This window comes from Protopterus annectens, chromosome 17.part0 (genome assembly GCF_019279795.1).
Source record: "Protopterus annectens isolate FY-2018-M chromosome 17.part0, PAN1.0, whole genome shotgun sequence".
NCBI classification, from domain to species: domain Eukaryota; kingdom Metazoa; phylum Chordata; order Ceratodontiformes; family Protopteridae; genus Protopterus; species Protopterus annectens.
The window spans coordinates 412257440-412283961 of NC_056751.1; the positions used below are offsets into that span (position 1 = coordinate 412257440).

The 26522-nt window shown below is 37.6% G+C and overlaps 1 protein-coding gene across 2 annotated transcripts in view; it reads left to right on the plus strand.

Moving 5' to 3' along the window:
- Positions 1 to 496: 496 nt before the first annotated feature.
- The window catches only part of LOC122791574 (transcriptional enhancer factor TEF-1-like), a 1293239-nt gene continuing 1267213 nt past the window's right edge, over positions 497 to 26522 (plus strand). The window contains exons 1-2 of one of the 2 annotated variants that reach the window (XM_044059336.1): positions 497 to 828; positions 1155 to 1331. The gene's annotated coding sequence lies outside the window, so the exon portion shown is untranslated. The remainder of the gene's footprint in view (positions 829 to 1154; positions 1332 to 26522) is intronic. The other variant, XM_044059337.1, reaches the window with a different exon arrangement.

Consider the following 26522-nt stretch of genomic DNA (forward strand, 5'->3'; position numbering starts at 1 on the left):
GGCTAACACATTTCATTTTTTAAAAAATATGGAAACCCGTATGACCCTTACAAGGAACAACCAGAAGCAAATGCCCTCATGTTCATATGTTTTTTTTTTTGTTTTGATAATTTAGTCTCCATAACACCATATCATAAACGTATACGTTTACTCCCACCACCCTTAGAGGTTTGCACTAAAAGTTCGTGTTTACTTCATAGAACGAGTTAAGCTTTTCCTGCTGCTTGTCTGTATTGAATGTCATAATCCCCTACTTGTGATACTGCAACTTGCTGCTGTGGGGAAAAGATTGAAATGTCACATGGGATTATGTCTTCAGGTGAAGACAAGCTAAAGAAGCAGATGTCTAGCAGGCAATGGCTGCTGTTTTCATGCGCATTTCTTTGGTAATAATTAACAGAACTTGGAAGGAGTGGAGAGACACACGCAGTAAGACACATAGGCGGCTTCTTTTATGGGAACAAACTTTTCTTTTCTTGAGTTGTACTTCTCAGTAGCCCTTTAAGAGCAGCTAAAATGCAAGGCTGGGCAGGGTTTCTACTCTTTCAAGTCCCACCCACTCCCCTGAACTGAAACTGACTCATTGAGTTAATTCCATTCCTCCTTCTCATTCCAGAGATTCCAGTAAAAATCTGTCACCTTTCCAAAATACCAGGCCTAGTCTTTCCAGCACTTACTGAGAAAATAGAGATACACCCCCCAACAACACTTAAAAAATATACAACTTCTCTCCTGTTGCAAATCCTATCCAAGCAGCTTTCCTTGTCTCGTCCGAAGTGTGAGACAACAAAAGAAAAGGGGAAACAAAAAGTTTACCAACTCTGCAAGGTAAGTCGCCAAGTTTTCTCTTCGTGCTCTTTTTTTTAGCAGCTTCCTCTTTATCGGTAACTAAGAATTGAACAATGTGGAGGCTTGGGATCTTTCTCATTGCTGGAATTTTTTTGGGAAGGACTTCCGCGTGGAAGTTTTTTTCTTGATTTTTTTTTTCTTTCTATGGGTTGGTTTTGCAGATCTGAGATTTTTTTTATGTACCTCTGTACACGAATCACTACAAGCATAATAAATAAAGATTTGTTGCATTATTTTATTTTTATACTGCATTATATTCCTGTTGAACTATGTTTTCAACACTTTGTAACTTTCTGTCTTTCAAGGGTAAACTGGGACAAAGACAAGCTCTGGATCCTACTTTTCGGAGACCCCAGCTGCTAAAAGTGTTTTCTGGATTTTGTGAGGGGTTATTTTTCGAGGCTGCTGGGTCCGTAGTCAACGATTATCAGTGTCCGCCGAACCCCTTTTAGGAAGGGGAACAGGACGAAACTCGGATTTTTGTAAGTAACTTTTGATCCACTTCTTTGATTTTGTTATCATGATTTTTCTGAATTTTTAATTTTCTCTCATTATTATATCTTATAAGAATTATGATTTGCATTTTCGATTTCCAGTAAATGGTTAGAGAGAAACGGTGACAGTGGCTGAAACTTGATTTTTTCCCCATTAGTCTTTTGTTGGGACCATTTGGAGTTGGGGGTGGTTACTGCTGAGCTCAGCAAAAAACTAGGCGGGTTAATTGTCCTTTTGGTTCTTTGTGTCCGAGTTTGTGGAGTCGCCGTGCCTTCCGCCTTTTTCTTCAGGTTCTGTCTGAGAGGTTTTAGGAAGGCACCGATGGTGCGAGGTGGTTGTAATTGTTAACTCCCTCTGAGTGGGCAGGGGAGGGACACGTTTGTTTTGGTTGCTAACTGTATTGTTTGGCCGTCAGTTAGTGATTAAAGTGTTGTTAGATACTGCAGAGCTTTCAAGTATGTACTGTGTTGGGGGAAGCAAAAACACATCAGAATAAAAAGTTTAAGCATTTTTTTCTGTCCTGGTTGCAAACAGAGCTGTACAGTTTAATTTCTTCTTTATGAAAACTAAACGGTGTGTGTGTGTGTGTGTGTATATATATATATATATATATATATATATATGTGTGTGTTTATATATATATATATATATATATATATATATATATATACACACACACACATTCTACTTTTGGCTGCCATAGATTGCTTCTATTTCATTTTAAATACTTTGTATTTTAACATCACAGAACCAGTGTACTTTTGTTACAAGTTGTGTGTCACAGCAGTTTATTGCGTGTTACAACAATGAATGCCTCTCCGCCCGATGGCTCTGGACGTGGCTGTAAACAGTCCTTGGACTAACTTGATTAAACAGTTGAGTATTTATTATCACGATAAGTCTTAACCCGTTATCGGTGGCATTTAAGATGTTATTTATAGTGAGTGGACTCTTCTAGACCGGTGGGGCTGTAGTTAAGTAACCGCAATCTAGTCTTGTTTGTTAACCGAGGTTGAACGCGAATGTCAGTGCTTCCCTTCTTTACGGGTTTAGCCCGGCGTTAACAGCATTAATCGTAGTGACAGGATAATAAGAATTAAGACAGTTATTGTACTATGGTTGGACCGAAATTTTAAATTGAGAAGAGTCGTCAGTTTACATTACAGTTGAGTTGAGGACGATTAAATTGATTGTTGTTTCATTTAGACCTGAATTTAAAACCCCAAATAGTTTAGTGTACTAGTTCATTATTAAAGCGCACTAGCTATTCTTGCAGCCAGTTATTTTGTGCACTTCATTTAAAATGCATATTGCCTTACAGTTTTTATTAATCAATTATTTATTTTGTAAGCTGAGCAGGCAACATTTGCTATTAGTCACGGGGCTTCATGCTTTCGGTTAGTCAGCACTGAGGTATAATTGTTGATTTGACTACTAAGCAGTAGTAGAATATTGACTGCTTTTCATTTCCTACTCTTAGTTTGCAAGTATATATGTTTGTTGGTACAGTATGTAATTTTGTGCGTATAATCCTGGAGAAATTGCCTTCAGAATAACATTATCCTTTTACACCATGTGTTTTTGTAGTAACTCTGTGTAGTATTTCTCAACTGTTATGATGTTCACAGAATTTCCAGATTTTTGTCTCATATTTTTTGGTCTTTTTCTCATAAAATGTGTGTTTTTCTGGCAAGTCACTAGGATGATCTGAGGATCAGAGTCACCAATAATGACATACGTTTTGAGTTTCAGACTTCAAATCCTTCAGAAAATGTATGTTAACATAATCCATGTTACTCTATTAACTTTCTTAAGTTTATAAAAGCAGAATTTAAAATCTATCCCTGTTTTGGGGCCTTTGTCCCCCCATTTTGTCAGCCTTTGTCCAGATTTCTTGCACTAAGAGGTTGAGAGGTATGCTGTGTAGCACAGATCAAAGCAGTACATAAGCAAGTTTTTTTTTTTCCGTTTGAGAACGAAAGCAGATGTTGGCTTGTCAGTGGATAGATGATTTGTGGTAGGTGAAGGCTTGGGGGAGCTATAACAAGGAACTTGTCAGGGTCCTTTGGGACAGGGAAATGGAGACATTTTTGCAGGTGTACAGTTAGCAATTTAGTTGTGTTCAGAACTCTGTATTTACCTGTGAAGTATGGCTACTTCTGTTCGGTATTCTTTGTACCATTCTTGATTGGGGTCATGTTTCAGAAGGGATTGTTGCGTTCAGTGAACGCTCATGGTTTGAGATTTAACGTATAAATATTTAACTACTTGTATTTTGATTGCTAGTTTAGCCCATGTGGGCATGACAGTGTTTCATTAAAGACCCAGAAATAAAAGTTTTGCTAAGTAAAGGTGTTAATTGGCAGAATACTTTATTCATTGAAATCGCAAGTTTGACAGGAAGATACAGTAGGTACAAGTAATCATGACTTGGTGCATAACATTATAGTTGTTTTGATTTCTTTAAACTAATTCATTTTACTTTATCTTTTCGGTTAAGTTTATTGTTTAGTAGTAGTTTTCTTGATTGGTTTTCTTGCATGGTTACACTGGACTTGCAGTGTAGCTTGTTTGTGCTTACCCAGTTTCATTTTTGTTTAAGGTTTGGGAAGTGTTTGTCATTTATTTATTTATATGGGCTATGTTTAGCTTGTGTCACTAGCACCTGTGTTGCATTAAATGATGTCATGGTGCTGTGTTTTCATCACCGCAGCAGTATATCAAATTTTGTGACGGAAGTAAAGCATCAAAACAAGATTATAATGGTGATTGTTTTTGTTTCCTAACAAGTCCTTGTTGCATGTTAATGGCTTTGTGGAGGTGAATTTCCTGAGTCCATTTTGAGAACACATTAAGAGATGGTTATGATTCTAGACCCAATCATAATTATTCGTAATACACAGAGTTTTGTAGCTGCTCTAGTATATTACTGCTTTAAAAATGAAAAACAAAAGTGCAACATGAACTTATAGCTTTGAAAGCTGTGTATCACTTGGTGCTGCCATACAAACCTTTTAGACTCCTCACACTACTATGGCTTCTAAAGTTCTCATATGGCATTTCGTAACTGTCACTCTGTAACCTTCCAACTGATTGGGACTCTTAATTCCACACCACATACTTGAATGGAACTAGTCCTGAATATTGTCCTTCCTCTTCTATAGTGTTTGACAGCAGTGACGCAATGTACCAAATCTGCTGTATTATGTTTCACACAAAGTACTTCTGAATGTACTGTGCTACATTTACTGCAGTCTTTTTCATGTAATGTTTACTTTGACTGTAATGCTTCTGATGTGCATGTCTTTTGGTAATTGCAGATAATGTACACCTTTGCTGAGCCTGAAATTGGTCCAAATGGATAAGTGGTTTAGCACTCTACCACAGTTAACAAATAGTAAACAAATTGCAGTTCTGTGCACGCTGCCTTGCATGTGGCAGTGTGAGACTGGCTGAAATAACAAGGTGTGTGTGTGTGTGTGCGTGCGCGTATTGGTCACTAATGCATGATTGAATGTTTCTTTATTTGAACCATTTGCGAAGTTTGCTGGGAAGTTCAATTCATTATTTTGTTGAATGCACAGGATTGCCTGGTTTGGAGATTGGGAGATGGGATTGTGTGTGGATTAGGATCAGAGTTTGGTAACAGGATAATAGCATTTATGTGAGTGAATTTTAGAGTTAGAATAGGGGTTATATTAGGTGACAGGTGTGTGTGTTTTGTGTTAGAGATGTTTGTAGTGATTGTATTAGGAGAAGAAGGTTTCTGAGGTATGGTGTAGCATATATTAGGTTGAACAGGAAGAAGCCAGTTAGTGAGGATATGCTGTAAAGAGCTGTTTCACAAGTAACCGAAGGCTTGAACAGTTGTATAAAATAATTATCTAGTAGTGTTGGAGTCAGACATGAGAAGAACATGATGCGAGGCTGTTACAGCTCCTGAATAGATTACAACTATATAGTCTTTAAGTAATACAAAATTGTGAGTGTGAGGAAAATTATACGAATGTCAGAAATTCTGTGACTGTGAGTATGTGAAGAAATTCAGTGAAAATAGAACACAAACTTTTGTAGAACATGTTCAGAAAGTCTTTGTTCAGGGCACCTCTAAAAGTGAGAAGCATGCTGCTTAATGTACAGAAGTATGACCTAAACATGAAGCAAGAACCAGAAGTGGAACTCTTCAATGTGGTATGTATGTTGAGTACAGCATATTTTATTACAGTTTACAGTTCATGCACATTGAGCTGGGGATATTTTATCACAGATTGTGAAGAACTGTTGTAAGAGACTACGGATTCTTTGGTTAATTCTGTAGCTACCCGTGACAAATATGTATAATATGTAGTTCTTCCATATTGGAACATATTTGTATATTGTACAATAACTTATGTTTGTCTTACTGTGCAAGCTTACAATACCTTTTTGTTTTGTACATAACTTGTATTTAGTGTACTAGCCATTGTGAATGTAACCCTATAATGGAATGAAACACCCAACTGTATTGTATATTTTTCACATACTGTTGTATTCTATTTTATGTTTATTCTGTGCTTATTTTACTGTATTATCACACAACAGGTTCTTTCTTTCTTTTGTCTGTACTTTAATAACTTGTGTTTATTGTATTTACTGTACTAACCTTTGTGGAACTTTTCTCCCCGGGACTCCGCTGAAAATGGGATTCGTACCCAGTTGGACTCTCGAGGTAAACAAATCTAAAATAAATAAATAGGGGTGGGGCAAAAAATAATTCTGTCTGGAGGTGTACCAGCACTAATTCAGAGATGTTATTACTGTAAGATGTTGCACTGGGAGGCTGGCAAATAATCGGTATAGAAAAGTCCGACTTTATTTTTCTTTCAGGTAAGATATAAGTTGTATCTGTAGTTTTAATGTCCAAAACTTACAAAAGTTCCCAGCATATCTCTCAGCTATCCTAATTTTGGCATAAAAATGTGCTTGGTCTTTCTTGTATTTTGGGAAACAGTGGGTTGCAGTTACAGACTTTGACTTCAGAAAATGCACGTTAATTAATCCACACCCACTTTTTTTCCTTTCTAAGTTAGTAGTACCGGTATTTAAAAAAGTGTTCATAATTTGGAGTCCTTTTTATTAATAAGATTGAGAGCTTTGGTTCCCAGTCATCTGGTAAAACAAAAGCTTAAGAATAGATGAACCACATCTTGGAATAGTTAAGTACAAAGTAAGATGCTATATTGACCAAGAGTGTTGACTTGGAACAAATAGTGCATAGTAGTGCTGGTTTCAGTGTATAGTGTAAAAAGTTCTGGGGGATACCTGCTTTTACAGTCTGTACCAGTTCATCTGTGAGGATGAGTGAGCACTGATTTGTTCCTGTGTAGAGAGGCCAAGTGTCATTTTGTGTAGATAATTATTCCACATAATCCTAAAATCATTGTCGAATGCAATGAGTAAAAGTGTGACTAGTATAGCTGGGACATCAGATTCCTGTTTACTGGTGTTTTCAGTTTCACCATAGTTCCACATAAATCGGCTAAGTATGCATCTAAAATGAATGTTAAATGCCAAACCTTTTTATTTTGTATGCATTTGTAACCCCATTTTGCAAGTCTAGAATGGAATTAAAAACACCATCTCATGGCAATTAGTGCTGCAGAACTGCACTAGCCTTTTTATGAATACCTCACTGAAGTTGTCATGTTGACATTAGGAGTTCAGCAAGATAGAGACTGTTAAGAATCGTGACAGTTGAGACTGCTCAAGTCAAGTCTCCAGGAAAAGTAGAGCAACAAGAACAAATTTACAAAAGATGAAGTCCAGAGAGAACAACCCTGCTAAACATTCCATATTTGGTACATAAGAGAAGACACAGATGTTTGCATTAGACAAATAGGTTGGAGTGCAAGGAAGATCAGCAGCCAAGATTTTCACAAGAAGTTGAAGACTTAGAGGACTTATATTGGTCAGTAATTGTTGATGGAGATTGCTTAAATTACGTTACCATTAGAAGTTTGTATACCAGCAAGAACTCTTCCATAAAAAAAAGTGAAGCCTAGAGAGAACAGTCTTACTAAATCCTCCCAATTTGGAGGGCATTGAATGAAACAGATTGAGAGCTGATCATAATACTAAAGACTAAGTCACATTGAATAAATGCCCTTTGAGTAGGAAAAACATTTGATATAAAAAAGGTTATGTTTTTAGTACATGCTGCATCACACAATGTATATAATATAAATATATACATAGTTATAAAGGGGGTGCAGTGCAGGGTGCATATAGCTGTATGCTAATCTAGTTACAGCAGCTGCATAGCATTATTGCACAATCTAGAGAACAGTGTTAGAAGCAGAATTGTATCCATTTGTATATTCAACATTTTGACAATCCTCCAGATTTAACAGTAAATCACAGCTACATGTGGCAGTGTGCACAGTGCTCCTGTTTATAAGCTGGAGAAATGCTGGTAATATTGTGATTTGTTGATTGCACTTTTTTCTGCATGTGTGGTATGTACTGAAGAGACACAAATGGCATGGCCATTATTCACATTTAGTTTAGCGAGCTGGGCTGCTGTATTTTTCTGAGTTACATCTGGCTAGATTTTGGGTAGCCTAAATAAAACGGTCTTGAACATTTCACAAAAAGCTTACACCCAAGTTGAAGTTGTTAACATTTAATTTGGGCAAAGTCTGCCTTCCTTTTAAGATATTGGTGAAGTCTGCTTATTGTTCATAAAAGCAACTCTGAAACACATGGAATAACTTTGAGCCACGCATCTCCAAAACATGATTAAGGACAATATCCAATTCCAGATGTTTCTGGCATGTCATCTCTGTTGCCATACAATGTCTCTTAGCCCACTTACTGACCTCTGCCAGTTCATACAGAAAAGAAAACAAACCTCAGTAGCAGATTCTATTATTGTTATGCAGTATACACGTATGTGTTCTTTTTAACCGTTTTCCTTCATTTCAGTGTTACACAAGTTACTCATTTCCTACCGCCTCTTAAGCCTCATTCCCCCTGTACATTATTCTGCATGTATTGATCTCTCAAAATCCATTTATTGCTATGAAATATGCTTCTTCCTCTAATTTTTAATCTCCTTTTAAAATATTCAATATTTCCGTTACATTTGGATTAGATTTTGATTTCTGTTTTTGGGAAATTGCTCTTTTGTTTGTCAGTAGCATTAAGTTTGGAAGTTGATGAATTAGACAAGATATTAAGAAAAGTTATACCCCTGTTATATTTGAGCCAATAATTTATCTCATCTATTAGAGATGCAAGATTGTCGCGGGATAATATGTTTGTAAAAAAAAAAAAATGAAATGATGTATAGAAAAATAGAGGCTATTAACACTGAATAATCTGGATTTGTAAGAATTTTGCCAAAGAGATGAGGTAGACTTTTGACAACAGTCTTAGACTAAGGTATTGATTGCATTAAGGGAAGTTGCAGAAAAGCTGTCATGATAATAATGAGGTAGATGGTAATTTAATTGGAAAAATGTTGCAAATTGATCATTTTGTGGTGTTGAAAAGTCTGACATTGTTAATCATGGAACATTTTAGAATGGTAAGAGAAGAATAAGAAATGTGTACACATTGTAAAATCAGTATATCTAAATATAGTCAATAGTGAATGGTTAGGTAAAATGTGATAGCTCTAAAGAGATGCTAAGCAGTGGTGCCCGTTAAGTGGACTATTGTTCTCTATGGTAATTAAGTTATTCAAAATACAGAGAAGATATTACAAGGAGGATTGGATAAAATTGGATATTTGGTGGAAATAAAATGCCATGCGTGGATGACTTAATAGTGGTAACAAATAGTAAAGAGTAGATCAGAGAAGCAATAAAGAAAGTAGAAAGAAATGTTAAAAAGGGTAGATTAAAATTAAAGAGAAATGTATTGATTTTAGGTTGCTGGTGTATATTTGTAGAGAAAAAGTTGATAATAGTGGATAAATGTGTTTGAAGAGGTAAATAACACAAATATGTAGAACACTTTTTTTTTCATACAAAAAGGAAGCACACTTCATTCGTGTATTTTGGGGAAGTTAATAGGCTGTATAGGAAGGGAAGTAGGCATTCATTTCCATTGAAACTAGGGAAAACTCAGAAATGTTTTTCGTTTTATTTGAGGTTCAAAATTGAATCTGCTTGAGAGTAATTTTGTATTGTTTAAAGAAATACATTGTGTATTTATCATTGTTGAATTTATACTGGATAATAAATAAAATTTAATGCTAAAGTTTGTGGTCCTTAGGAAGTCAAAAAAGTGAATGTGAACTAGAGGGATGGAAAGAACCGAGGAAGAGATCTAACATTATTTGGAATGGAAATTATATGCAGTAGGAAAGAATAGTATGAGCAAATCATGGAAAGTGTTTTATTTTAAAAAGTATGAAAAACAAAAGATAGGAGAAAATTGTTTAATAAAGTAAAAAAAAAATGGATGGTTTCTAATAGAGACTTGTACTGGGAAAATATGTGAATGGGTTGATGAGTTATAACCGAGCACATGTGCAAATCAGACGAAGCTGTGGAGCATATTTTAGACTGACAGAACAGTTATGGGAATGATGTAAAAATGCATTTAGATGTGAATATTTTGTGATAAACCATATTTTCATATTCATTATATGAAACTATGCAACTAAATGTTGATTGTAGGTAAAATTATTTTGGGGCTATTTGCCTTGAATGTGAGATGTCAATAATTGTCAACAAGATAAAAAATGCTTATGGGAAGGGAAATGCTAATATAAATGATATGTAGGTAGTCACATAAATTATGATGTGTAGATAAGTAATGTATAACTGGAAATGTAAGTAAATAAAGCCCATAGTCTGACAGTGCCATGAGATCTTTTATATCCACCTGTATTACCACCATCTCCAGTAGATTGGACCTTTGTTTAATATTTCATCTAAGAGATGGCACATTTGGGAGTGCAGCTCTCTTCTTATGCTGCACTGCAGTGTTGGTATTGGAAAACTGATCCAAGCACCTGGTGTTGGGAATAGAGTCTACAGCCTTTTGTTCTGGCAACAACAAAGGTGAGTCTGCTGCACGTTGAACCATTGACACTTTTCTTCTAGGTCGGTGTTGATGCTATAAAAATCCAAATGCTGCTGTTGATGTACTAGAAGGGTGGTTAGAAGGCTGTTATTGCTCTGTGTCACCTCTTCCAAGTACTCCTGCAGGTACTTGAGAAAGTGTTGAGCGACTGTTAACATTTCTGGGACCGGCATAATTTTATACTTGGACTTGGCATGGTCATGGTTCGACATGGTATTGCTGACTCCGAATCTGAGTGCAGCATGATTGATTTTAGAGCAGTGTTGAGTTTCATGGATGCACTTCATCATCATATTGTCAGTGGCCAGCTTTAGTCATCAATAACTAGGTTCAAGACATAAGACTGTGAGTAAAGTTTTACTGTCTGGTTCAACCACTGTCTTATAAAACAGTCTTAGTATAGAAAATATGTCTCTACACAGTCAGTGGTGGTTGTTTGTCATTTACAGAATGGGTCCATATCAGTTAAATGAGTCAAGAAGCATAAAAAACTAACATTGAACAAATACTGTAAAGATCTGGAAAAAAAACTGTAGGAAAATATTTTTTTGCAAAAGGGTAAGCCGTCCAAAACTAATTCCATTGTTACCCAGCAAATACGCTTTGTTTAGCAGGGAAGTGCTGCATATGGAGTGAGGGAAAATGTGGTGTTAAGGCTCTTGCCCTTCATGTTCGTGTAGTTGTTGGGTTCATTTTTTATTTCTGTTTCCTGTGTTTTCTATCTTTGTGGCTTTCTGTGTTATTGATTCCATGCATTTGGTCTTGGGTGAAAAGATCTGACAAAGCTTAGTCTGTTTACTGTGCTAAATACACACATGCTCAGCCAGCAGGAGGCTCATTGTGAAGTAATAGGGAAGGCTGCAAGGCAGGAACATGAAGCTGCATTAGAGAAGGAGTAAAATGGGAATGAAATCCTAAATGAAGAAGAGAAAGTGTTGGAAAATAATATAGATGGCAAGGATCGTATGTGAAAAGAGAAAGTCAGACATATGCACAAGAACAAAAATTTGTTTTGGGAGAGTAGAAGAAAGGGAAGGAGTATACTGAGAGACCAAGAGAAAAAAGCATCCAAGTTCATCTTCTTGTCAAAGACCATGGCAGAGAGGAGTGATGTTTGGACCGGTAACATAAGACACTGAAGTGTGTTCCGTTTGCTAAACAGCCTCACTCTGTAGATTAAATCTGTGCATGTATGGAGATGTACACACACTCAGCTGGGCCAGTATTGAAGGCCTTCCTTTTGCATGTACATGCCAAGGAGTGACTGTTGCTGTGGCTTTCTTCTATCCTTACCACTAGCCAAATGGTCATGGGACAGTGGAACAAATGGGTTGAATATTCAGGAGGAGACACCAGCAGCTCGACACACAAGATTTAATAAAGGTAACATTTGAAGTGTTTATAGAAGTGCTTTAATCTCTGATCTAGGAACTTCATCGGAACATATTTTTTCCAACAAGAATTCATTGTCAAATTTAAAAACAGCTCTAAGTCGCATGACCCATCAGAGCCAGTGACTTAGAATAAATTCAGCTCACACTAATAAAATACCAGTTCTTACCAAAAAATGTATAAGTAATACATACATTATGCATATGTAAAGAATAATAAAATTACATTTCTAGTCAAACCCTAACTAAAAAAGCAAATGAGCATAATTTTAAAATGCAGTTCAATCCCAGAAAGTTTGTGTGCAAAAAAAAAAAAATTGCCACAACAATACCCTTTTCTCCAAATACTCACTCGGTGGTTCCACCCTAGGATTTTTTTTTCATAGGTTGGTACTAGGCTATCAGCCCTAGGACCTATACAAGCCTAGCCATAACAATTCCCTGGCTGTTTCTTCCCACACTATTTACTTCCCTGGACCCCTGTCTAGCAGGGCGACTGATGTGATCCCCGGGGTGAATTTCCATCTTTTCCACCATAAAAAAAATTGTGTTAAGGAAATCTTGATGTATGTTAATAATGAATTCATAATTTTACATTTCACAGTATTGTGCACGTTTACCTTCCTTTCTGTTTTTCCAGTGTAGAATGTTGACTTTTAGCTACATAAACAATACCCCTAGAAATACAATTAAATGACTCCTTGCATTTACCCTTCATTGTTGTATACAGATATACTCTCCTATTAAAAATATAAGAACACTGAATTCCCACATTTAAATATACCTGCTTTAGTAGTAGTAATATTGCCATGTTGAACTTTGACCTGTTCCAGAAAGTCCTTAAAACATCTACCCCCTAGTGTATACAGCACAGGGAATCACTCCCACTTTTTCATACAAATCATTGTTTAGATAAAACTGAACCCCAATTCTTCTCAAGAATATTCATAATAGGGAGACTGTCAAGATTATATGTCATAACCTTAGCCTTTTCAAAATTGTTATCATTCTTTGTCTGTTTACTAACTCCACTTGTGTGTAATAATAAGGGTACAAGTATCCCTACCCTTCTTTTTTCACTACCTCATACACAAGGGGACTCACAAAACTAAATGGGTAACCCCTACTGGTAAACATTTGTACTAGCTTCTCCCATTCCAACAAAAAAGTTTCCAATTTTTAGACCATCCTCATGAGTCTGACAAACTGGACTTTATCTAGAACTCTCTTCTGATACATGAAGTGACAACTAGTGAATGAGGTAGCAAAAAAAAGTAGGGTAGAGATATTTGTACCCTTATTATTACACACAAGTGGAGTTAGTATTAGTAAACAGACAAAGAATGATGCTCTAAACTCCCTATCTCCATCAAGAACAAGAAGAATAAAAGCCATACCTGTCCCTTGGCTAATTAAAGAAACAAAACAAATTATGCATCGAAGAGACAAATCCTGGAAGTTTTACAAGAAGAATAAACTCCCCAAAACCCATCTGCTATACACACAGCTTCGTAATTACGCAAAAAAACAAATCATCAAAGACAAAAAAAATCTTACCACACTAAGCTTCAATCCAACCATACTAAACACCTAACTGGAACTCAATAAATTCACTTCTCAACCCATGTTCCAAAAATAACCCCTTCCCTGAGCCAAGTAAATCTGACCTCGAATTAGCCTCATTGTTTAACTCATTCTTTGTAGAGTCAATATCTGACCTAACAAAGACTTTTCCCAACAACAACCCATCTCCCCTGCTGTCTCCTGTATCTAAGTCCTCCAATAATTCCCCCTCTATGTTTGAGCTCAAACCTGTCTCCACTACCTACATAAAAAAAAACTTCTATCCAATCTCAAACCCTGCTCCAGTGCTCCTGATAACATCCCCTCATCTTTCCTCAAGTCTGCTGCCGATGGTATAGCTCTCCAATTAGCATCCTAATCAATAGATCCATAAAGGAATCCTATGTCCCCAAACTCTGGCATTCTGGCTTTATTCTTCCTCTCCACAAGGGAGGCAAAAACACTAACATCTCTAACTTCCGCCCTATAGCTCTGCTCACCCCAATCTCAAAAATCCTAGAGAAATGTATCCACCTCCAACTAATGCCTTTTCTGACTCGTAACCAACTTCTTACTTCAACTCAACATGGCTTCCGACCAGGGCATAGCACCATGACAACCCTATTTTCCTTCTTAGAAACTGTCAATCAAGCCAGAGATTCCAGGAATATAGTATCTACAGTTCTACTAGATCTCTCTAAAGCATTTGATACCATTTCTCATACCCATCTTCTGAGTCATCTCTCGGACCTAAATCTCTCCCAAAACACCCTATCCTGGTTCTCGTTACCTGTCAGACAGATCTCAGGCCGTGAAATGGAAAAAAAGGCATCTCTCCTTTCTTACCCACCCCTACCGGCGTACCTCGGGGATCCATCCTTGGACCAATGCTGTTTATGTTTATCAATAACTTTCACTCTGCCATAAAGTCATTCAGTATGCAGATGACTCAACTCTTGGCTGCTCTGCCACTAACCTCCCTGAACTTCGAATTAAGACCCAAACTACCTTCTCAAGTTCTGAGATTTGGATGCACCAAAATCACCTTTCTGTCATTGCAAACAAATCTAAAATACTAATATTCCCCCCCCATCAAAATCTTTCTCTTATGACAAAAGTTCCTTCCAAGTCCTCAGCCAAAGCAACTCTTCTATTGAGGTTGTTCCCTTTGCCAAATTACTCGGCGTAATTATAGATGAGCACCTCAAGTTCGACATCCACATTCAGCAAAATGTAAAGAAAATGCACCAAAAACTGGGTATGCTATACAGGAACAACCACTTCCTCTCCTCCTCTACTAGGCATACTCTGGCTTCTACTTACCTCCTTCCCTGTCTGTTGTACGGTGCCCCTCTATTAACCAACCTATCCTCCACCATCATTTCCAAACTCGAAAACTGTTATAACAAAATTTACAAATTTGCCACCAAAGCCAAACATTCCACCCATCACTATATTACAATCTCTAAATTGGTTAGAACTCACAAATCACCTGGACTACCTCCAACTTACCACAACTTATAGGCTAATATTTAATCCAACCAAATTCCCCGCACTGATAAACATCCTTCCCCTTATACCCCAAATAGAACTCTGAGATCTGAACACCAAAATTTAATTACTGTCCACAAACCTAAACGTCCTGCTGGACAACTTCTCCTCTCCTTCTCCCTAGGTAAAAACATAGAATTCTCTCCCATCCACTCTAAGGGCAATGTCAAACACCGACAACTTCAAAACTCAGCTTCACACCTACCTCTCTTCTAAATGGAAATGTAACTAAATTCTCCCTACCTAGATCTCTTATAAGTAAAAGCCCTTGGGAGGTTATCCTCCTGTGTTCCTAAGCTCCTTATAGCTTGCTTTATCTTTCCATAGCTAAATCCCATATGATCTCTTGCATCAAGTATATATTATAAATAACCTTGACTGGACTGTGTGAATAATTTCATTAAAATGAATCTGTATTTTGTAATCCATGGGCAAACCTGCTCATGGCTTGTATTGAATTTGATATGTATTTGTATATGTGCTTGTAGCTTTTATTTTACTTGACTGTTATCTCTTCTGTAACCTGTACTACAGTGCTTTTCTCCCTGGGCCTCCACTGAAAATGGGCTCTCTGGGCCCAGTGGACTTCCCCAGTAATCAAACTGGAAATAAATAAGTAGTGTAATGAAGAATAGAGATCACCTTCCTAAAATTGGACACACACCTCTGATTACCAAAATCTTTACTAATCAGTACATCCAAATAATTCATAGAATTCTTATCCACTGCAAATATAAATTATATAAATACTACTACATTTGGCTGTTCCCGGTTAGGGGTCACCACAGCGGATCACCTTGTCCGCTCATGATTGCCAGTGGAGTTTTACGGTGTCGAGTTGCTACAATTATTTTATAATCTAATGCATCCATTTTGGATGGTAAAGCATGCCAAATGATACATATATCATCCAAAAACCTAGTATAGAACAACCACAATATATAAAGGGCTGTTAAATACATGTGGTCACTTTTATGCTACTGTAGAGAAAAGGGAAAATTTAGTGTTGTTGCAAAACCGACTTTCTTAATGTTTCTAAGTCATGTTGTGGTGTAGTATAATGACTTATCACTATGAAAATGTAACTCATTTGTAGTTCTGCACTAAGAGGCATGTGCACTTTACATCGTGTAATGTGTAAATCATGCAGCTGCCTTGTGTCTGCAATTCACATGAAAGTTACTGGCTGCACATGAACGTGTTCCCAAATTACTCCAAGACCAGTGCTATGGTCATAAAAAGAAGGTGCGTTTTCAGCAAAATGTTTGAAAAGTCAATATGTACAGGTGCAGTGTGTTAGAGGTTAATACAAGAAAGTACACAGATGGGCGTTTCCTGGAGAAGGGAGAATTCCAGGACAGCGACTGTAATAAAATTGATAGTCATAGGAAGAACATAGGAAACCAAAGTATGCAGATGTGTATATTTTAAGGCTAGGCTAAAAGCATATGTAACTTATTTGTGTGGTTGCTGTAAACTGTAAGTTGCAGGTTTTGAAAGCTGTTGTAGACACTTGTTTGCACGTTCCATTTCTCATAGTCTGTTCTGCATACTAATTAAGTTTTCTTTCTGCTCTGCAAGCCTATGTAGTGACTGCTCAGATTGTAAGTTGGTAGTCTGGAAACAATCACTGGACATTCTAAGAAGTGAGCATTAAAATGAGGTTAGAGACTGATGAGAACCTTGACTGAGGTGCAGATTTAGGGCATAGCATCTCAACACATATGCTTATACATAACTCTCAGCACTATGGCCACCTTAATCTCCATGCTTTCTAGTATATTCATATGTTGTACCCTGCAGGACAACCAAATTCACTGCATAATTAGACTTTGTACATTTTTTATGTGGTAGTGGAAATTTCTTTAGTGACACAAGTAGCATAAACTTGTTTTCTAGTTTGTGTAACCATTCATCATCCTCCTTGTGTCAGCGGTGCCATCTTATTCACTAAAAGAAGAGTCTTTTCTTTGCAGAATGTAGTAAGACAACAGATTCTTGGCCCTTCAGTCGTTTGATGTGACATATTGTTATTTTGCAAGCCACTGTTTAATTTTGGTTCAGTTTTAAGAACAGATCTGGGAGTCTGCAGAGTTGCATCTCTTGTTTTGCAGGTGACTTTACCTTGCTTCTGATGTCTATGTAGTTATCAAAAACCACTGGATGGAGTAAACGCAGAACATACTTAAGAAAATAGTTTTTAGTCATAGTGCTAGTAGGTTCCATTTTTATATAATAACTGTAAACTATTGGAGTCCTTCTGCAGTGCCTTTTAATTTTTATTAGCTGTAAGGATTTCTGGTACCACCAGGTATGTGGTCCATGGAACCTTATCCCTCACCCCTGTTAGAGGTAAATTTTATATAGTTGACATTATTCCTAACCTACAAAAAAGTACTGCTGCAGATGTTTTGCTGGGATGCATCATCTGGTGTTTACAATATGGCTAATTTTAACGCCTTGCAGACTCTCCCTTCCCTTTCCTGTCTGTCTTCACATGCTTCCATAATTTTTTTTTTTTTTTTTTATTGTTGCCAGTCGGGAATGCCATTTTCTTCTGGGAACAGTGTTTTGCATTGTCATTACTTCACATAAAACTCATACATCTCTTATTTGTTAGTGCCATTAATGACTGGATACCCATGTCTGAGGTTATAACTGCAGCTTGATTGAACTGTACAGCGATCATAGGATCATGGGAGGTTACTATGCTAGTGACCCTAGGGCCCTTACAAGCCTATCCAAGTATTACCCTTATTTCCACAATCAAGAGGGACATAGGTGGCACTCCTAGGGTGAATTTACAGTTACCCAGCCAATCATCCAGATTGCGTTTGAAGACTGCCAATGAGACGCTGTGCTTGACATGAAGCTGGAGTCTGTTCCAAAGGTGTGGTAACCTCTGGGAGACAAATCTGTCCAGCAGGTTCTATTAATGTCACATACCAGGTTAACAGTACCAAAATCCAGTAGCACCACCAAGGAACGCTCCAGTACACAAATTAAAAGAAAACAAAAAAGGAGCGTAACACCATAGACATAAAACTGGAACTTTAATACAACAAAAGCAAGAACAGGATAAGCGCTTTCTGTATGTGCCTTCCTCAGATCCTGAAAACAATTCCTACACACAACTATTTAAGAACCAGCTAACCAATCTAGTTAAAAGGCAATTAAGCAATTAAAGAAATGAGGCAATGAAACATAGCAACACTTACTCCCCATTTTCATAGTGCACTTGTAGCAAAAACATGTTTTAAAATAACTTGGATCCAAGCTTAGAACCAAACTACATTTTATTAAAGACAATCAGCGTAGCATATTAAAACTTATAGTAAATAAATAAAACGCTGCTGTCATAACCATTACACATCTTGTGAATCTGTTAAAAAGTCAGAGCTCATACTGTTAACATGGCAGGTTCACAACCATAATATTAAAGAAGCGACAGTCGCAGCCTGATTAAAAAATGAGGCAATGAAACATCGCAGTACTTACTGCCAATTTGCATAGCGCACTTGTAACAAAAACAAGTTTTAAAATAACTTGGATCCAAGCTTAGAACAAAACTACATTTTGTTAAAGACAATCAGCATAGCATGCTAAAACTTATAGTAAATAAATAAAACACTGCTGTCATAACTATTACACAGCTTGTAAATCTGTTAAAACTCAGGTCTCGTAATGTTAACATATCAGGTTCACAACCATAATATTAAAGAAGCAACAGTCACAGCTTGACATACAACAAACAAATAACTATTGTCTTCACATAAAAGTCTGATGAACACTCAGACTTCATACTATGAACAAAATAGACACAAAACTCGCCCATTAATAGCAGAATACACTAACTCCAAACTTAAAAGATGTCATGTCCACATCTCTGAAAGAAATGAAAGCATGCATAAACACTTATTATATAGAAAGGAAACCATCAGCCCTTAAGTCCATTATCCATTTACATTCTTCCATTTCCGTTTGATTTGTTAAATCCCTTTCTCTTATAGTTGGACGAACCATTGCAAGGACCATAAATCTAAATGTATGGGTGGCATTATCTCGAATATGAGCATACAAAGCATTCGTAACAACCTTAATGCGTATATCAGATTGGTGCTTAAAGATTCTTTCTTTTAGCATCCTGTTCGTTTTGCCCACATAGAAACATGGGCAGAAAGTACAGGTAGCAACACCTACCACATTCTTACTATTACAGTTGGCATTTCCAAAAAAAACGGTATGTCCTTCCTGTAACTGGATGTGTAAAAACATTACTGATATTGATAACAGTACAGGCTTTACAACTGCCACGTTTCCGTGTGCCAGAACATGTACGTTCATTCCTTTTGGCTTTGCAGCTTTTATTGCAAAGCAACCTCTTTAGATTTCTTGTTCTTAAAACTGAAATGAGGTGTAGTCCCTACTATTTCTTTCAGTCTATTGTCTGATGTTAACACAGGCCAATATTTTTTGATTATTCCACATATTGTAGAATTATCACTACTGTAAGTAAGACTGACCCTCATGGTCCCCTGCCCTACATTAGGACGTATTCTGTCATCTTTCATCACTTCACTTGTCATTCCATTGATATACTGTTGAGAGTAGTAGGGTCTACCCTTATTCTTTCTCAGATCTATTGCATGATCTATTGTTATTCTTTCTCTGACTGGCCTATAACCACGATCCTTGAAACCTTGTAACAGCTTTATTGCTTTCCATGAGAAAGGTATCATCCTGAGAACAAAGCCTGGACACTCGAGTGACTTGGTTGTCAATCACATTGCGGAAATTAGCCTCTGGTGCATACTGGAAAAATGCACCGTTTGGTTCCTCCACGTAGGTTTCCGATACAGCATAGTATTTATCCCTTCAATAGGATCCAATAGGATCTTGACATCCAAAAATTCACTATCTGTTCTGGACATCTTGACATTGAATTTTAGAAACAAAGTAGTCTGTGTTAAAAAAATCCACAAAATCTTGGACTTCTTCCTCACTTCCAGCCCATAGAATCATAATGTCATCCACAAATCTATTATAGAGGAGCACATTCCCTTTCCATTGGAAGTTTACATTCAGTGCCCATAGCTCTTCCCACCGGGCCAACATGAGATTAGCATATTGGATCATATTGAAGGGATGAATACTATGCTGTATCGGAAACCTATGTGGAGGAACCATATGGTGCATTTTTCCAGTATGCACCTGAGGCATATTTTCCGCAATGTGATTGACAACCAAGTCACTCGAGTGTCCAGGCTTTGTACTCAGGATGATACCTTTTTCATGGAACGCAATAAGCTGTTACAAGGTTTCAAGGATCGTGGTTATAGACCAGTCAGAGAAGGAATAACAATAGATCATGCAAGTGATCTGAGAAAGAATAAGGGTAGACCCTACTACTCTCAACAGTATATCAATGGAATGACACGTGAAGTGATGAAAGACGATAGAATACGTCCTAATGTAGGGCAGGGGACCATGAGGGTCAGCCTTACTTACAGTACTGATAATTCTACAATGTGGAGTAATCAAAAAATACTGGCCTGTGTTAACATCGGACAATAGACTGAAAGAAATAGTAGGGACTACACCTCATTTTAGTTTTAAGAACAAGAAAAATCTAAAGAGGTTGCTTTGCAATAAAAAGCTGCAAAGCCAAAAGGAATGCACATACATGTTCTGGCACACGGAAATGTGGCAGTTGTAAAGCCTGTACTGTTATCAATACCAGTAATGTTTTTACAACATCCAGTTACAGTTTTTTGGAAATGCCAACTGTAATAGTAAGACTGTTGTATATGTTGCTACCTGTACCTTTTGCCCATGTTTCTATGTGGGCAAAACGAATAGTATGCTAAAAGAAAGAATCTTTAAGCACCAATCTGATATATGCATTAAGGTTGTTACGAATGCGTTGTATACTCATATTCGAGATGATCCCACCCACACATTTTAGATTTATGGTCCTTGCAATGGTTCGTCCAACTATAAGAGAAGGGGATGTAACAAATCAAATGGAAGAATCTAAATGTATAATGGACTTGAGGGCTGATTGTTTCCTAGGGCTTAATGGTGTTCCACTTAAACCGTTTCTGAAGTACCTAAGATTAACTTTTTGCCATTAAAGACGCTCATTATATATATTTTTTATTTTCTATCCGTCTTTGTTACAGATATCAGCTTTGTAATATTCCTTCTGTACACTTTTTCTATAGAATAGTTGTTTATGCATGCTTTCATTTCTTTCAGAGATGTGAACATGACATCTTTTAAGTTATAGTTTGTGTCTTTCGGCTTTTCCCGGTTAGGGGTCGCCACAGCGGAACTCTGGTCCGCTAATGACTGGCAGTAAATTTTTACGTGCCGAGTTGCCGACCCTGACGCACAACCTTCAACGAAGGTATGCCCATTCACGCATGTCTCCACACAGAAGACACTCTAGCTGAGAATCGAACAAGACAACGTCTTACTATGAGGCGACAACGCTACTGCAGCACCACCACCGCAGTGTATTCTTCTGTTAATGGGTGAGTTTTGTGTCTATTTTGTTCGTAGTATGAATTCTGAGTGTTCATCAGACTTTTATGAGATGACAATAGTTATTTGTTTGTTGTATATCAGGCTGTGACTGTTGCTTCTTTAATATTATGGTTGTGAAACTGATATGTTAACATTATGAGCTGTGAGTGCTAACAGACTTACAAGCTGTGTAATAGTTATGACAGCAGTGTTTTATTTATTTACTATAAGTTTTAGCATGCTATGCTGATTGTCTTTAACAAAATGTATTTCTGTTCTAAGCTTGGATCTAAGTTATTTTAAAACCTGTTTTTGTTACAAGTGCACTATGCAGATGGGGAGTAAGTATTGCTATGTTTCATTGCCTCATTTTTTAATCAGGCTGTGACTGTTGCTTCTTTAGTATTATGGTTGTGAACCTGCCATGTCAACAGTATGAGCTCCTGAGTTTTTAACAGATTCACAAGCTGTGTAATGGTTATGACAGCAGTGTTTTATTTATTTACTATAAGTTTTAATATGCTACGCTGATTGTCTTTAACAAAATGTAGTTTTGTTCTAAGCTTGGATCCAAGTTATTTTATATAGTATATGTTATGGACAGAAGTAGGTTAAAAAGATAGCCGAGTGCACAAGACCCATGATAAAAAGTTCCCATTCCTGGTAGGCGCACTGGTGCCAGGACTGGAAAAAATGACAGTGTAGACTCTTCAAGACACTGAAACACTCCTACAATAGGGCTAGACCAGACCCAGGAGGAGGATGGCTCCACACAAAACTCACAAAAATTGATAGGCCAAGAGAGCTATAAATATGATAGAATAAACTTTTGAGGATAAGAAAGAAATGCTGTATTGTTACTATTATGCAAGAAGCCCAGAATTTCCAGACAGAAGGTATATAAAAAGATTGAGAGAAATTAGAGGAAAGAAAATACTTGCACGAAAAATCTATTGGAAGCTTCAAATAAAAATTTGTGTTCATTAATGCAACAGATTTATGAAAATTTTATATAGACCAATAAACCTTGGGCTGTTTGAAAGAAAAAAAGCAACTGAGGAAGTGTGAAAATATAAAGAACAAAACCTACAGATTTTTGAAAGGTATAAAAAAGAAATATGGACGTGGGGAAAGATAAAGTGATCTGATATGGCACAATATTTATGCAAAGGAGAAGGCCAAATTAATCAGTTTAAAAAAACAATCCCAAAGTTGTTTGAAGAGAAATATAGGCAAAGGCATCCAGATGTGGAAAATTTCACAATAAAAAAATAAGATCACAAAGAGGGAATGTAGGACAGAAGGTTAGTAAAGTAGAAGTTAAAAAAAAAATAGAAGTTGAATACCAGAGAAGTGAAAGATATAGTGTAAAACATCTAACATGGGTTCTATCACAGAGTGATCTGAGTTCCCCAAGTAAGGAGGAGCAGGAGACATCTGATTCTTCTGAAGAAGAAATGTGGGCATGGGAAAGAAAGAGATTTAATATGGTGCAGTATTTTTGCAAAGGAGAAAGCAAAACTACTCAATACAAAAAGAGCAGCAGCAAAGACATTTGGAAGAGAAATACAGGCAAAGGCATCTAGACGTGGACAGTTTTTACAATATGAAACATAAGACAGCAAAGGGGGAAGAAGAAAAGAGGATTAGTAAAAGAAATGGAAACTGGGGTTATGGGTTACCTGCGAAGTGAAGGATTTAGTGTAGAAAATCTAACTCTGATAACATCACAGCAGGATGGAGCAATGGATTCTCAAATTAAGGCGAACCCAGTGGAGTGGGAAATGTCTGATCTGTTGCCATATGAATATACTTTGGAGCCTTCTGTAGGAACCCAGTACAAGTCTTACTGCAAAAACACGGGGTAGTAAGGGACCACTGCGGCCACCATAAAAGTACTCGGAAAGATAGACGTGATAAAAGCAATGTGCAGTACCAGAACAGATCAGGATCTATCATGCACTATCACAAATGATAAACTAAAAATACCAGCACAGGCAGAAAAACGTGGAAGATCTGCAGTTAAAGGAAAAGTACAAAATAAGCAATTTGTTGATGACCCAAAAAAGTTTTATATAGAATTGGGAAACAAGGCAAAAGGAATTGAAACACCACCAAAAAAGTAGTAGTAGATACATTTTGGAGAATTATCTATAAAGAGCCTGTGGAACATAACAAAGATGCTAAATGGATAGAAGTAGATGAAAGATTAAGAAGAACAAATACACCGGATATGAAATGGGATGAAGTAACAGCCAGAGAGATTGAAACAAAGTTAAGAAAATTGGAAAACCCCTAGCCCAGATGCAGTGCCTAACTTCTGGCTAAAAGTATTAACATCTTTATATGAAGATTTAGCCATGAGTAAGAACTATTTATATGTGCACCCCAGACAGACACCAGCCTGGTTAACAGTGGGGGAAAAACTTTACTCCTACTTAAGAGTGAACCTGCAAGCTATCTTAAAAACTATAGACCAATAACCTGCCCTCCAACGACTTATAAATTATACACTGGAGTTGACTTCTCTGCTTAGTTTAGCAGAAGCATATTGGTGTCAAGCAGGAATGGAAATCAAACCAGAACCAATGCTCCAGCTTGTAGTTAATGGACACAGTATGCACTTATGTCGCTGCCTCACAAATACTCAGTGGATACATTCCTAAGAAAGGCTGCAGTGGTTACAGCTGTTCTGGTGGAATGGGCTTAGACTTGTTCCTAAAGGTGTTTCACATTGCAGTCATAATAAAAAGAGATGCAGCTTGTCAGCCATCTGGCTACTACCTGATTGGAGACAGATCTGCCTTTTTAATTTCAAAAATGTTTGGGTTTCTAGTACCAAGATGGGACTGGACCTCATTCCTAAGTCAGTTTGATTCAAGTTCATGAAATTAGTATTGTTACAGATGTTCTTCGTGTTTCACTGTTGCAGTCATCACATTTGGGTTATCTGCTTGCAGTAGCCGTCAGTCGGCCTGTTTATCAAAGTCTTGGGTCCGGCTTTGGTTGCTGTCTCTTCTTCCGTGACGTCAAGTAGTCAGGGGTATAAAGCATGCTGCTGATGCCATTACATCAGTCTTTCTTGCCGTGCGGTGCTTGAAGCAGAAGCAGTTCGCAAAGTGCCGGTCGGCCGACTCCTGAAATTTTCATTTTTGAGTTTCAGAACCGAAATCTTCAACTAAAGCTAAGTACCCTGTTGGGGAAACTTTTTCTTGCTCTAAACCGATGTCAGTAAAAGTAAATAATTGTATTTCTTGTGGAAAGCAAATACCTCATAAAAATTTAAATTTGTACTGTATTCCTTGCCTAGGCCCTGACCACAACGTACTTCGCTATCGGTTTTGTGCCTTATTTAAACAATGAACTATCCGTCGTCTGTATATTTTCGCTTCTAAATATTTTGGTGCTTGGTTCAATTATCCAGATATGTCTTCAGTAAGCCATCCGACTACCGACATTCCGAAAAAATGTAAAGGTAATGACAGAAACAAGCTGCCTAGGTCCAAAGCTGCCGACAGTGCTTCTCCTAAGCCAGTTTCCAGTTCACCGGTAATCAGTGAGGCTCTTTCGCAACCCCTGATACCCACCACTTCCAATTCGCAGGCTTCTACTGAGACCCATTCAGAGTCCGGTATGCCACGAAATACTTCAACTGTGGAACCTGCGGATGTCTGTACCTTGGATGGGTCCGGAGCTGCTGTGCAGGCACCGGCTTCTTAGGGTGTATTCAGGTCTAATGACCTGCATATCAAACCGATGCCATCTTCTATTTCAAGGCCTAAAATTCGAACCATGCCTAGAAAACCGGTGCCCAGACCACATGGTCAGGCCTCTATGCCTAAAAAACAAATGATAAGAATGACTGAAGACCTTATTATTTAATCAGGGGAAGCCAACCTTCCCCCTCTAAGAGACCTAGGACTGATTTTGCTTATGATACTTCTGACCAGGATTCTGAAATTTGTTTTCTCTGATGACCAGGATTTACCCTTATCTACCTATGAGGATTCTGATGCTGTGGACTCTATTCCCTCTGCTTCCCCCCCCAGAGGATTTCTCTGTTGGTGAAACCTTGCATACTCTTAGGGAGCATTTTTGTTGGGAAAGTCAGGATTACTCTGATTCTAAGAAGAGGCTTAGGGATTTCTAACTCCTGCCCCAGTGCAGGCCTTTAGCTATCCCTCCTATACTAGACATTGTTGATGATGCCTTTTCGGAATCTAGCTTGGCCCCTGACACTCTCCTGATCCCAGCAAACCTGATGGATATTACAGGGTTCTTGACTCTCACAAGTTCCTTTTCAAAAATCCTACTGTGGATCCTGAGACCATTTCACAAGGACCCAAGGGCATTAAGGCTACTACTGACAAAAATCCTAACCCCTCTGATAGAGACTCCAGGGCACTGGATAGATGGGGTAAGAAGGTATACACTTCTGCAGCCTTGGCCATTAGGGCCTTAAACCACCAGTTTCATCAGCAGCATATTATTGGATTGCTTATACAGAAAATGATGTTGATTCCTGATTGTGCTGTAAATAAGGATTTACAGGATTTAATGTGTTGTGCTGAACAGGTTGGAAAACATACTCTGCATTGTGGTTTTGATTCACTAGAGGCATCTTGCAGGGCTGCTGTCACTGGGTCTGTGCTTAGAAGGCATGCTTAGCTTAAGGAGCAATCCTTGCCAGATCATGTTAAAGCTAAATTACTGGATGCTTCCTTAAATCAAGACCGCCTGTTTGGCAACACGGCAGAAGTTCTTAAAAAGATGGAGGAAAAAGCGAAATCTATGCATACTGTTAAAGATTTCTTACAAGTACAACCTCCTAGATTTAGTGGGCATTGGCCTTCTAAGAATTGGTCCTTTACTGCCTCTTCCAGACTTTCAGTCCAAACCCAGATCCAGCAGAACACCCAGGCTTTTGTCTCAGAGTACGCAAAGGACTAAGCAGTGTGGGGCTCCCACTTCCAAATCTGGGAGTAGTAAAACTCCCCCCTATGGTAAACTGTCTCAATGACTTCACTTTAAAACTTCCAAGCACTTCTCAACTAACTGCTCCTTTGGGGG